At 43.1% G+C, this 13,240-nt stretch overlaps 1 pseudogene across 1 annotated transcript; it reads right to left on the bottom strand.

Annotated features, from left to right (window-relative positions):
• Window positions 1–652: 652 nt before the first annotated feature.
• Window positions 653–8,834, bottom strand: LOC308320836 (trafficking protein particle complex subunit 4-like; annotated as a pseudogene). The gene is made up of 5 exons (XR_013966218.1): window positions 8,655–8,834; window positions 5,341–5,515; window positions 4,746–4,849; window positions 4,373–4,519; window positions 653–820 (listed from the first exon to the last, which is right to left on the bottom strand). The product of XR_013966218.1 is annotated as a trafficking protein particle complex subunit 4-like (transcript).
• Window positions 8,835–13,240: the final 4,406 nt, after the last annotated feature.

The following is a 13,240-nucleotide window of genomic DNA, read 5'->3' as shown; positions in this document are numbered from 1 at the left end:
AGTTATGGAAACAGCTCTTTGTGTTTATGCAAGAAAATGTAACACATTTATTTATTTACATATTGTGTGCATGCACATTGTACTTTGATACATTTTGCGAAAATAAAGCAATTGAAAGAGAGAAGTTATCAAGTATCATTAATGTCGTAATTTTATCTACTGGCCCCTGGCCCCTTGCCATTTTTGTAATGTGGCCCACAGGTAAATCTATTTGAGTATCCCTGCAGTAGGCTATGTGTATATGTTTTTTTCAATAATTTTCTAGGGGAAAAAGTACATAGAAATAAAACCGGAGAGAACATTTCCCATTGTAAGTCTCCAAGAAGTGCTGCATGTTTTTTCTTTACACTAACAGGAGCTTGACTGTAATGTGTTGAAATGTATTGTTAATTGAATAATGTGCAATATGTGTTGAAATGTTTTGACATTTGTTTACATTTCCTATTTGAATTAGTTTATATACTGTCATTTTATAAGAAACAACTGATTCAAGTGGGCAATCTATGGCTTGGAGACATGAGTTATGGTTAATTTACATAACTCAAAGCTCTGTCCTAATCCCTTGTGAACATTATACAGCAAGTCAAAGATCCCACATACAGTACAACATTTTAAATGATCGAACACTGTCAAAGTTATTGACATAGATGGATTTATTCTTAAATATGTACAAAAACATTAAATATTTACATTTGGGTGAAAATGACAGTTTGAGTTGTCTGTCTAGGAGGCTTTCCTGGTTCAAGAGCTGGGTCCAAAGTTGCCAGCTTTCTCTGCAATCTCCAGTGCACCCTTCAAGTTCTGATCAAATAGTTCACACCTGAAATCAGAAGACAAGACATGATCAGACAGTGATGTACACGGCATGTCATGTGTTACACAGTAAAATACACTTAGCTCCAATAAGCATTACTTCCACAATGTTTCAGGCAGCCCTTGGTAGGGGGCATTACAATGGTCTTTGAATGTCTTAATTATTTTAGGAGAAATACAACAAAGATGTTCCTCTATTCAGCAATGTTGCGTTCACACGAGGCATATGCAAATATCACCGCATATTTGTCGCTTTGTATATCTGTTGCTCACACGGTCAATGACGTCATCAAGCGTCCGTCCGTAGTGATGTGTATCGGAGGCGCGAGGGACATTGACAAACAATCCAGCATGGAGTCTCAACTGCGAGCCCTTTTAGATAGATACTTTATTTGTCCTTTCGGAAATTTGTTTTGTGCACAGCAGTCATCAGGATATACATAAAACATGCAAACAAACAGATCACAGACAGTACATAGACAATAAAGAAACAGTGCCAACAGAAGGCCACCAGTCATAGTTCCAAGAGGCATCACCTCACACTCTATGCACGGAACTGAGATGGGGCCTGCTTGTTCATAAGTCCTATACTTATGGGAACAAACGATCTTGAGGCCCTAGCCTGCAGGGAAGGTACCATATACCGTCGCCCTGATGGTAAAAGATGGTATTGGCTGTGTAACGGGTGCGTGTTGTCCCTAGTAATGGCTTTCCCCTTCCTGAGTACCCGGGTCTCATACATTGAGGTCATACTCTCAAATCGTACCCCAGCTATTTTGCTGGACACGCTGATGATTTTATGGAGTTTGTTCTTATTAACCAATGATAATGAGCCATACCATGAAACAAAACAAAATCTTTGAATCTAGGTATTATTTATATGCATTGGAAACAACTAGGGGTTACGTATGTAACCAAAGTTATATAACAGCGAGCAAGGCTGCTCACTTATGGGAGTTTGCGCCCCCTAGCGTAAACACAGAAGCATTATATAAACTCACAGACAATTTTGGCTGGGACTTTGAGACGTGATGACGTTGAGAACCGCCCACCGGTGCGCTAGTATAAAGCGCGTCAACGTCCCTTAGTCTCCATTCGATAACAATTGTTCTATTCTCAAGCAACAAGAAGGGAATCCTAGTGAGCAGCCTTGCTCGCTGTTATATAACTTTGGTTACATACGTAACCCCTAGTTATATTAATCAGCTTAGCAAGGCTGCTCACTTATGGGAGACTTTATTAACTCCCTTATTGTCATCGCGAAGTCTGGACCCTTAGGGCCCGTACCATCTGTGAGCAAGGACCACAGTACGTCCCCAAAAGGACTACTGCCCCTCCTTGGGAAAGCCAACCTGGCCCAGGTCTGTCATAAGCGCCTAAGAGGAGCCGACAGAACAACCAGCTCAGCACCCTGGAGAAGACCAATGTCCCCCCAGGGAGCCAAGTCACTCCACTAACTGGAGGCCACGCTCAGGACCGCATGCGCCATCGGCGCTGCCGTCACATCCAGCCTATAGAAGGTGGCAAAAGTGGAAGACGATGCCCAACTTGCAGCGGAACAAACATCCTGAACAGAGACCCCCCTACAGAGGGCCCAGGATGACGCCATACCCCTCGTGGAATGCGCCTTCAACCCTATGGGAGGCACCATATTCCTACCAGAGTAAGCCCGCTCTATAGCCTCCACGATCCACTGGGAAAGCCTAATCTTCGAGATAGGCAGTCCCACAGTCTTGGGATCCCAGGAGACAAACAGCTGTGTAGTCTTCCTTGTCGCCTTAGTTTTGTCCAATACAACCTCAATGCCCTCACCGGACAGAGGTTATGCCTCCTCTTCTCCTCCTCAGAGGCAAAGGGGGGCGGACAGAACGCCACCAGGTCCATCGGTACCGGGGTAGCCAGGCGGTTCTTAGGTAAAAACGCCGGATTGGTCTTCATGACCACCCTAGCATCCCCATTAAACCTCATGCATTCCGCACTTGTGGACAACGCATGGATATCACCGACCCTCTTAGCGGTCACCAAAGCTATTAACAACGCTGTCTTCAGCGACAATAGCTTCATACTCAACCCCTCCAAGGGCTCAAACGGTGGTCGGGACAGAGAGTCCAGAACCAAAGCAAGGTCCCATGAAGGGACCAGAGACTTAGTCACCGGAAGGAGACGACTAGCTCCCTTCACGAACTGGCGTACCAGCGGGAGCTGGCCCACCGTCCTGTCCTCAAAACCGATGTGGCAGGCAGAGACAGCAGCCAGATACACCTTGACAGTACTAAAGGCTCTGCCTTTATCCAAGAGGTCCTGGAGGAACGACAGAACGACCCTCACTGGCGCTTGAAAAGGCACCACTTGAGCTGGTGAACACCAGTCCTCAAACAACCGCCACCTCAAATCATAGGCATCCCTGGTCGACTGCGTCCTCGCACACTGAATAGTGTTGATGACGCTCTGGGGAAGACCCTCCGCGCCAAGATTCAGCCTTTCACGGGCCAGGCCCAGAGGTCTAGATCTTCCGGCCGCGGGTGGAATATCTCGCCCCCCGCCTGAGTCAATAGGTCCCTGCGTACTGGAAGCTGCCAGGGCCGATCGTACAGGAGAGGGACAATGTCCGACCTCCAAGAGCCCCATCCTGGGGCCACTAAGATCACCGACAGGCACTGCGTCCTCACCCTCTCCAGTGTGCTGTGTCGGCTAACGAGACCGTTTCTAGCCCGTCACACGTTCGGGACCTTAAGTCACCGAAGTTTGTGTGGAAGCAAAAACACGCTATTGCTAGCCGTGTCAAAGACCGTCACACGGGTAAAGAAACTTAGCAGGGCCGAGCCACCACACAAGTTACATTACCCACCAAGTTATTATTAACCTTGGTTAAGGGAAAAACGGACTTACCGTTTTTCTTTACTTCTCGAAGCCTCTAGGAAAGCAGTTTCCGCGGTACCGAGAAGTTTCTCGTCCTTATGGAAATAACTCAGATGCTAAACCTTAGGGAGACTTCGCTTGCGCTGTGTTACACACATGAGAAGAAACAAATGAATGGAGACTAAGGGACGTTGACGCGCTTTATACTAGCGCACCGGTGGGCGGTTCTCAACGTCATCACGTCTCAAAGTCCCAGCCAAAATTGTCTGTGAGTTTATATAATGCTTCTGTGTTTACGCTAGGGGGCGCAAACTCCCATAAGTGAGCAGCCTTGCTAAGCTGATTAATATAACTGAAACGGACTAGAAGAAGATGCAGCGATTTTTTTGTGATTTTGTCATCCAGAACATGGTGAGAAAAAGCAAAAAAATGCAGCTATAGTTATAGCTTTCAAGCTTTGTAGCCTTGGATCTGGAAGTTGAATCCAGCTCGGCTTCAATTTGTAGCATTGCATCTTTTGCAGCAGCTACAAACATTGGATTTGCTTCGTAGCTTCACGACGCTGGCTTCCATTGGCGATGAATGGTAGACTGTCTTTGCATCTGCCCGTGTGTGAACGTACCATTAAGCTTTACCCTGGCCATGACATGTCTATGCATATGCACTTCTATGCTCTATACCTTCCTCTTGTATCAGTTACCTGATAGGCATCTCCAGAGAGTAGAAGGGGTTCTTGAGAGCAAAGTCAGAATAGATAGAGATAGAATAGATAGAAAGACATAAATCTTCCTCAGCAGTGCATCAATGCCAGATTGACGGGGGTCTGCCAGCACTATGAACTTAATCCCTGCAAGAAAATAGGGATTTATGAATACAGCAAAAACTGTGCTGATAATCCTATAAATATGGCAAGTGAAAAGTGATGATTCTACGAATGTATTGAATACTTTGTTGGTATTTCTCTATCACATCATATCTCCTCGCATCACATCTGTATTATTTTTCAGTAAATTGCCCTACAGTAGTCAATCAAATTGTGGCCCATGGAACACACACTTATTTACACCACTGACCTGTGAGAGTCTGGAAGCAGTGTAGTTTGAATACATCCGTCTCCAGCATCTCAATCCCTGAGCTGCCAACTTCAGGGGACAACTGTGAACCGATGGCAAACAACCTGAGGGAAGAAACAAACTCAGTTTAAACATCCTTCTCTATCCATTTTGAAACAAGAGACGTTTAACTTCAAGGGACACTTCACCCTTTTTGCAAAAATATATATGTTAATGACGTTTAGAAGCTTTAGATCACTTTTCTGGGGGTATTTATGTGTGTAATATGTGGTTTTAGATATTTTAGATTGTAGCAGTGAGCCTGTTGTCTCTGATGTCATGGACACTGGGCTCACTTCCTTCCTGGACTACATGTTCTCTCAGTAAGACAGCTCTCCCCCCTATCCACAAGGAGGAGCAGTGCACCAAATAATTATGGGAATTGTAGTCCAGGAAGGTAGTGAGACCAGTGTCCATGACATCAGAGACAACAGGCTCACTGCTACAATCTAAAATATCTAAAGTGATCTAAAGCTTCTAAACGTCATTAACATATATTTTTTTGCAAAAAGGGTGAAGTGTCCCTTTAATAGTACAAATACGAGTGGAGCCTTACGAGTGGAACATCGAGGCCAGCATCAGCTTTTCGTTGGAACTCAGGCGAGACCGTCCAAATCGAATGGACACTGGGTAGTTTGAAGGGTCTTTCAAATACTCTATGATGTCCTTGCCATCAGCCGTGTTCCTTCCAGCTACGTCCGCCCCGTTGATGGATAGCAATGCGTGGCCCACTATACAAACACCATGACAGCAAGAGAAGTCCTTTGTAAAACAATATAACATTTTAATCTATGCCACCGTTTCTCAACGTCTGGTCATGGCATGGGCTAAATGGACCCTTGTAACTCAGAGTGTACAAATAGACATATATGTTTTGTAATCTCTGGTACTCTCCAATCTATCCTGTACAATCCTCAGTGTTAATGTAGCCTTATACAACAATGACTGATGACGATCTTGATCCAAGCTGATATAGTGTTAAATGATATTACTAAAAACAATGTACAAATGGGGCCAAATGTTTACACATCAGTTCAGTAAGTTGCAGACATGTGGACCTTAGAGAAACAGTGATCTATATGGCATTATGATCTGTTATATTTATATTATTATTATATTAATGTGTAGTTCGACGATGGTGAGCTTGGAATAAACCAGTGGTCCGGGAACCACCAGCTAAATGGAGAGTTGGTAACCAAATGGACCTTTACAGATCTTTCATTCTTGAGTGTAAAATTTAACCAAATGGTTTCATTTTAATTAATGAATGAATGAATGAATTAGCCTTGTAAGAGAATGTAGAATAATTATTTTGATCAACGTTTGCCTGTTATCTATCTCTCTCTCCTATGGTACAGCATGGAATTGTGAAAATCTTATCCAACGACAACACAGTAGTTGGGTCCGGTCTGAGTAGGCATACCATATTCTGAGTGACCAAAAAGAGGACACATGTGCGCGTGCATGTGTGCGTGCATGTGCGGTTCTGTTTGAATTAAATCAATTTGTCAAAAAGGTTTGGCTCCTAAATTTGATCAAATATGCTCTATATTAGTTATGTATAATATTTAAAGCAGTGGCTCTCAAAGGTGTGATCCAGGGACCCTCATGGTTCCTTGAGGGGGTTCCAAATGGACCCATTATAGGTCTGTAACTCTGAGAGTGTAACACATGGACCCAAATGGACCCTTACAGGTCTGTAACTCTGAGAGTGTACTAGTACAAATGGAACCAAATGGACCCTTTTATAACTTTTAACTCTGATACTGTACAAATGGAATCAAATGGGACTCTTATGGGTCCATCTGGTTTTACTCTCAGAGTTATGGGGGTCCTTGAAATTAAAAAGTTTAAGAACCTGTATGCAATGGCTTATCTCTTGTAAAAAGCCTATTCTCCAAACCATTATGTTATGCTTTGCTACTGTAGGTTGTACAAAATAATATTGTAAAACATGTTAGTGCAAACATTATCCAAACACAACATCAGCAAATGTACAACATGCAATGTGCAAAAAGTTCAAAATCCAAAACAAAATCACGCAGGTATAAAAAGTCTAAAAATAAAAACATCATGCAAAAGTAGCACATTGTGCCAAAACATCACTGCAAACAAAGTGGAAACAAACAGCATTATACACACACGCACGCACGCACACACACACACACACACACACACACACACACACACACACACACACACCCTCTTCCCTGGAAATACACACACAAACAAGTCACACACAAACAAGTCCGCACACTCACAGTATTTCCTAATAAACATGACTCAATCAGGTAAGCTGGTAGACTGCACCCTTCTTGAGAACTACATTTTCTGTGGAATGTCTTAACCTCAGACTTCCCAGTAACTGATAACATTGATGCACTTCCACGTCCGCCAAAAGTAATGCATTGTTCTGTGGAAGAAAATTAGATTTATGGTCAGGGACCACATGCAATACCTTCACGGCTGACCAGTGGTCCACGGACCACCTGTTGAAATGATGTTTTTATTTTTAGAATTTTTATACCTGCGTGATTTTGTTTTGGATTTTGAACTTTTTGCACATTGCATGTTGTACATTTGCTGATGTTGTGTTTGGATAATGTTTGCACTAACATGTTTTACCTGTACATTGCATGTTGTATGTGCATAGGCCTACTCCATGTTTTCTTATTTTATGAACATTGCACACACACACACACACACACACGAAGGGGGCTTGGCACAGGGGGCGTGGGTATGTCCAGATAGTTGCCTCCCGGAGGCCTCTTTTGTCCAGTGTCCATTCTGGGTCTGGAAACGGTACTGTTTTGAGCGTTGACCCCAGTAGAAGGTCTGCTGCTGTGATTTTTACACCTCTCCCGCTTAGCGGAGAGTGGGGTGTGGTAGAGGACATCTCCCTGAATGCGTGGGTATGTCCAGATAGTTGCCTCGCGGAGCCATTCTCTGCTCTGCGGTCGGGACCATTGCTGTCAGCGCGCAGTGCATGCAGAGTTATGAATAATACACATTCCGGGGTTCGGGCTGAAAGTCCACCTCCCACAGTGTTTTTCCACTACGAACCATTGAACGTGCATTGTAATACACATTGGTCTGAATGGTCTGTGAGCATAGCGATATGGGCGCGTTCGGAAATACCGCACCGGAGCGCACTCGCCTATTAGTTTGCATTGCACAGTGTGCTCAGTGCGCAATTTCCGAACGCGCCCTATGTATATACAGGCGATACGTGTAAAACCCAAGGGGCCAGCTAGGCACTCCAATGTTGAAGCGCTGGTCCCTAGTGGTAAGAGGAAGGACTGCAGGCGGACCCGTGGATTCTTGACGAGGAAACCCCGTGCAACCGAGCGCCCAATGTAAAGCCCAGGTGCACTCTGGGTGCACTTCCGCATTTGGACACCAAAATTTGGTGTCCAAATGCGGAAGTGAAATGCTGAATCAGCGAAAAGACGGTACTTCCGGCAGCTTTCCGGGTGCTTCAAAACGCCACTGAGCAACTTCCACTGACATGAATAGCGGAGGGGGCGGAGCTTCACGCTAGTTTAGTCTCTATCCTTTTAATACTCTATGGTAAAACCCCGGACATTTGAAGGAATTTATAAAACCCCCCGGACTGCCCGGACAGCCCCCCAAAAGAGGACTTGTCCGGGCAAAAGAGGACGTATGGTAAGCCTAGGTCTGAGAAGCTAATCAAATGGTGATCCGTGGCTCAAATCAAATGCAGAATCATGAACCTTGATATGAAAAGTGTTGGAAACGCATGGAATAAACCATTAGATTCTGTATGCTGCTTGCAGAACCTGTGTCGTTTATGACTACTGTCTGGACTCCGGAGGAAGGGGAGTGACAATAACAGCAGCTATAGTTTACCTCGGATTCCATCACGCTGTCCATACGAAACGACCACCTTTTCGTCGTGGATCTTGAGCACCAGATCTAAAGGGTAGCTGAAGGTTTTCTCTGCCTCTGCTCTGGGCACATAGTTGTCAAACTGATAGATCAATCCACCGGCCTTATTCACAACATACACACTGAAGATCGCCATCTTTACAGCAGTAGTGCATGGACTTCCTCCTCCCAGTCAGCTGACACACAAAGGTGTCATGTGACCATAAATATTTCAGACAGATAAATACATAATAGTGTAGAGGGTTGGAAATAGATTAACGAAAAACAGGTACCCCTATTTCTTTAAGTTTCATTGAGTTTAGTCATTCCTTTAATTTCACAGAAGGTAACAGATATTTACATTGCCTTTGCATTGGTGATATATTTTCAGTGTGGTTGCTGTTTCACACCCAGTCCGCTAGAGGGCGCCTGCGGTTTTGGGATCATTATAATTATGCTACGTGCCTGCGGAGATTTCTCAGAATAAATCCAGCAGTGAAAAGAGCGACATATAAACAGACTACTATTAGCCAGCAGCTTCCACTACGTAACGCCACCACTACTACTGGGCTGTGCTCTAACGGATTTATTTATACTTTTATTAGACAATAAAATGCAAACAGTACAGGGTAGTGGGTACAGTAAAGCACATGTGGTCCAAAAGGACAGCAGCGAAGAAAGGTCCCATTCATTCATTCATTCATTAAAAACAACGATGCAATGATATGATATATCTCAATGATATATCTCAATGATATATCTCAATCATAATTAAATCTGTTGGGATGTTGGAATATAAATATATTGGGGGAAAGGGGGGGGGGGGGGGGGGTGGATAAAGAGGTGGGGCAATCACATTCTCTCCCTTTGACCTGATGACAGTGACACTGGAAACTGTGGAAAGTGTATTTGGAATGGATGTATGGTGCAAGGATAAGTCACCACGCTAAATCATAACTGACGTTGTGGACATTGAAGTGATGCACATCAGCGTCGGAGAGGAACAGGCACTGTCAGATCAGTTACGCAACTTTTGGGAAATCGAATCCCTTGAAATCCACATGAAAGAAATGATTCCCAAGCCCCAGAGGCGGAAGGTTCCTATAACGGCAGTGGGTGCAGCCACGCAGCCACGCCCCCCCCCCCCCCCCCCCCCCCCCCAGCGTGGAAAAAAAACGAGTTTTGTTTTTTCGGTTGGTAGTTTGCTAATGAACCCCTGTAGGCCTACCCATCTCTTTATACAATGCTAAAGTTGATCACGTGCCAAAAGCAGTGGACAGAAACTGGTCGACAAAAACTGGACGACATGTGCAGTTGCCCCAACAGCAACGCCACAAGGCCTTTTAACCACGCTACTTACACACACTACAACTCGCTTACAATTCGCAAACCTGGCAACACTGCTCTGTGTTCTCATAGGCCCACCAGGCCCGCCCCCACACTACTTTTCAGTCTCACAATCAGCCATCTTGCTTTTTAGGGCTCTCGCAGGATAACAGACAGAAGGAAGGGGAGAAATTATTGGCTCACTATTTTGCTTATCCCTTCTAAATCCCTGTATTTACAAAATAAAACACTCAGCGAATCCCTTAGTTAAATCAACATTGTTCAGGGACCAGGGTTGCCACATATCGTGGATGTGAGAGTGAAACAAGCAACCAGGTCTATAAAAATGTTAATAGGCCAGTTCAAAGTAGGTAAATCAGAAATGGTCCGGAAATTAGTCTTAAAATAATCAATTATAGTGTTGACTGTCAAACTTTGTTGTCTAATGTTGTTTCAGAGCAGTGGAACTCAAACATTTCCATGTCAAGGACTACCAATAGATAAACAAGTCCAAAGTAGCTTATAATGATCAGACTTGGCAACACTGTCTCTAGGTTGAACGTTCTACTTTACAAGCTCACACATATGAAATATGTTTTTTTGAATCTTCAAACTGAGACATATTTTATGATAATACTGTTAGCACAGTCATCATACTCCAAGAGCATACAAATGGAACCAAATGGACCCTGATTTTCCCAGAGAGCAAATGGTATCAAATGGGGGTCTGTGGCCTAATGCATTTCAAACTGGGGCTTCTTGGTATTATATTCTCTGCATATCTTATCAACTTGGGGTGAATATTTCACCACAATACTTTACTGAATATTTCACAAGAATATAACACAAGAGTCAAATGTACGGTCAAATGTAATCACAATATAGGCTACAGATGTACATTTTTATGACACAGTAAAATGTCGAACATTAGTGCTATCCCCCCCCCCACACACACACACACACACACACACACGACAGGCAAGGCTGTTGTTTGCATCGTTAGCAGGCAGCAGCTACCTTGGCACTGCTCTCTGTGACTGTAGTTGTTTCACCATGTTTGCGTATTTATGAGAAATAAAAAACACTTTCTGTTATTATAATAATTTATAACCCATCCGTTACTACATGTGCAGGGCACACTACTGAGTTTAAAAACACAGCTGAAACATGAAGTGGAGTCTGTCAACTCTGTCAACGCAATTTCCTTCTTCCCATATTGCGCTGCAATGTAACTTTCGGCCGGCGAAATTCTAGTAAAGATATATGTGTGCATGACAACATGGCCACTGGGGAAGGGACATTTCAGTGGACAGTGGGTGTATAGGCTACTGCATATTGATATTGGCTTATTATTTTGCCACGGAGTTGGTTGCTTTCCACAGTTCACACATAGAAATACATTTCAGTTAAAAAGTAAAACAAATTTGAATACTTAAATTCGATTCAGCTTTATTATTAATATTTACCCAAAGGTACTGTAGACTTATGTATTGTTGACAGGCCCTTAGAGAAGACTTAGACTAAGGACTGCGTATAGACAGGGACACCACAGGCATGATGAGATCACCCCAAATAAAACCCAACAAAGACAGAGTCGTTGTCTTTCGATGCAAAGATGTCATGTCGATCAGGCCCCCATAAATTCACCCAGACCTCATCTCCCTGGGAGAGCCGCACCACACTACTGATGCTGGCCACTTGGCTGCATTTCTCCGGAAGACTGGTGTCATACATTGAGACGACGACCTCGCCATTCTTGTAGATGCTGCACTGAGCCCTTCCGTACACGGACACGTGCACGGCAAAGTGGTAGAACCCTTCACGGGGGCAGGTGAAGACGCCCGTGTCGGGACTGTAGCCAGCTCCCTCGTTGACGAGAACATTGGGGAATTTAAGCACGCCAGTGTGACATGGATAGCTGTCTGAGATGTTCAGCTTGGCTGTGAACGCAACGACAACTCTGCCTGCAGCTGTGGAAGGAAAAACAAGAGATCATTAGGCCTATACATGAAAAAGGATAGATTCATATATTATTGTAATAATATATTAATATTATCATATTCATTCAGCATTCAACATTATACTGTTGAAGTGTTTTTTTTAATAGAGGCAAGAGTTAAGACGTGAGAGAAGATCTTTTGTCTAGCCTAAAGATGGGAATAAAATAAAAGTCTTACTCTTAATATACATATTTGTATACTAAATGTTTGAGTTTATAATAAAGCATTATATGACATTCCAGAAGTAAGCAATCTATATTTAACTATTGGTAAAAGATCAACAATACATGGGCCTATAGTTATTACTAATATTTATGTATCTATTTACCAGGTGTCACATCACCAGTATCTCCACGACGAGAATCCATTGTTGTGATGTCTGATGAACGATACACAACTAAGGGTGGAAATATACATGTCAAGCTTTCAGTGAATAGTTTCAGTAATTCGGCCAGAAGTGGCCTACAGTAGTCCTACATCTTTTGTATAAGATAAACATTTAAAAAAAGTGTTTTAGTAATCACATTATTATCAGAATAGTATTTGCATGCTTCGAAACTAATGCAATGTGGTCTTCTTCAAATGCAAACATACAATGCAACGATACCATAGGCCTATATCTATCACCAGCTGAATTTTCCTGATTGAGCAGACGCCTCCCTTTGGTGTAAAACACTAGCATTTATTTTATTTTAGTATTGTACACATAGACTAATTACAATTACTCCTAATGATATATAACTATAATTTAATGCTTACATGATTCTATTTAACAGCCTATATCGGTTACAGAGGTCCTTACCGGTTGCAGCCTTGCAGAAGAGTGAATTTTCAGCCTTGTTTTACCTCTTTATATACACAGGTAGGGAGTGGACACTGGACACAATGCATGAGTAGTTTATCTGGTTTGTTGAATAACCTCAATTATGAAACTTCAGACAAGATTCAGCAAGTCACTGAAAACATGACAAGAATGTAAGTTTTGTGAGAAAGACCAAATAGTTGGGTTTCTGTTCATCTTTCTAAATTATTATGGGGCCAAAGCAAATCTATTAAGAAGCTCTGCTGTGCTGGTGACAAGTTAGTAAAACGATTCATATTTTTTCTGACGGTATAGCAACACAATATAGGCATATTAGGAAACAAAAGGTTAAATTCAAGAATGACATTCTTGAGTATAGTCTATAGAACCCAACAAGGAATGTCCAAACGTTTCAGTGATGCATAACTGAATGTACAGAA

Source organism: Protomyctophum bolini (assembly GCF_963924005.1).
Source record: "Protomyctophum bolini genome assembly, chromosome: 9".
NCBI classification, from domain to species: Eukaryota; Metazoa; Chordata; class Actinopteri; order Myctophiformes; family Myctophidae; genus Protomyctophum; species Protomyctophum bolini.
The sequence above is the reverse complement of the archived record's forward strand: the minus strand, read 5'-3'. Positions and strand labels throughout refer to the sequence as shown.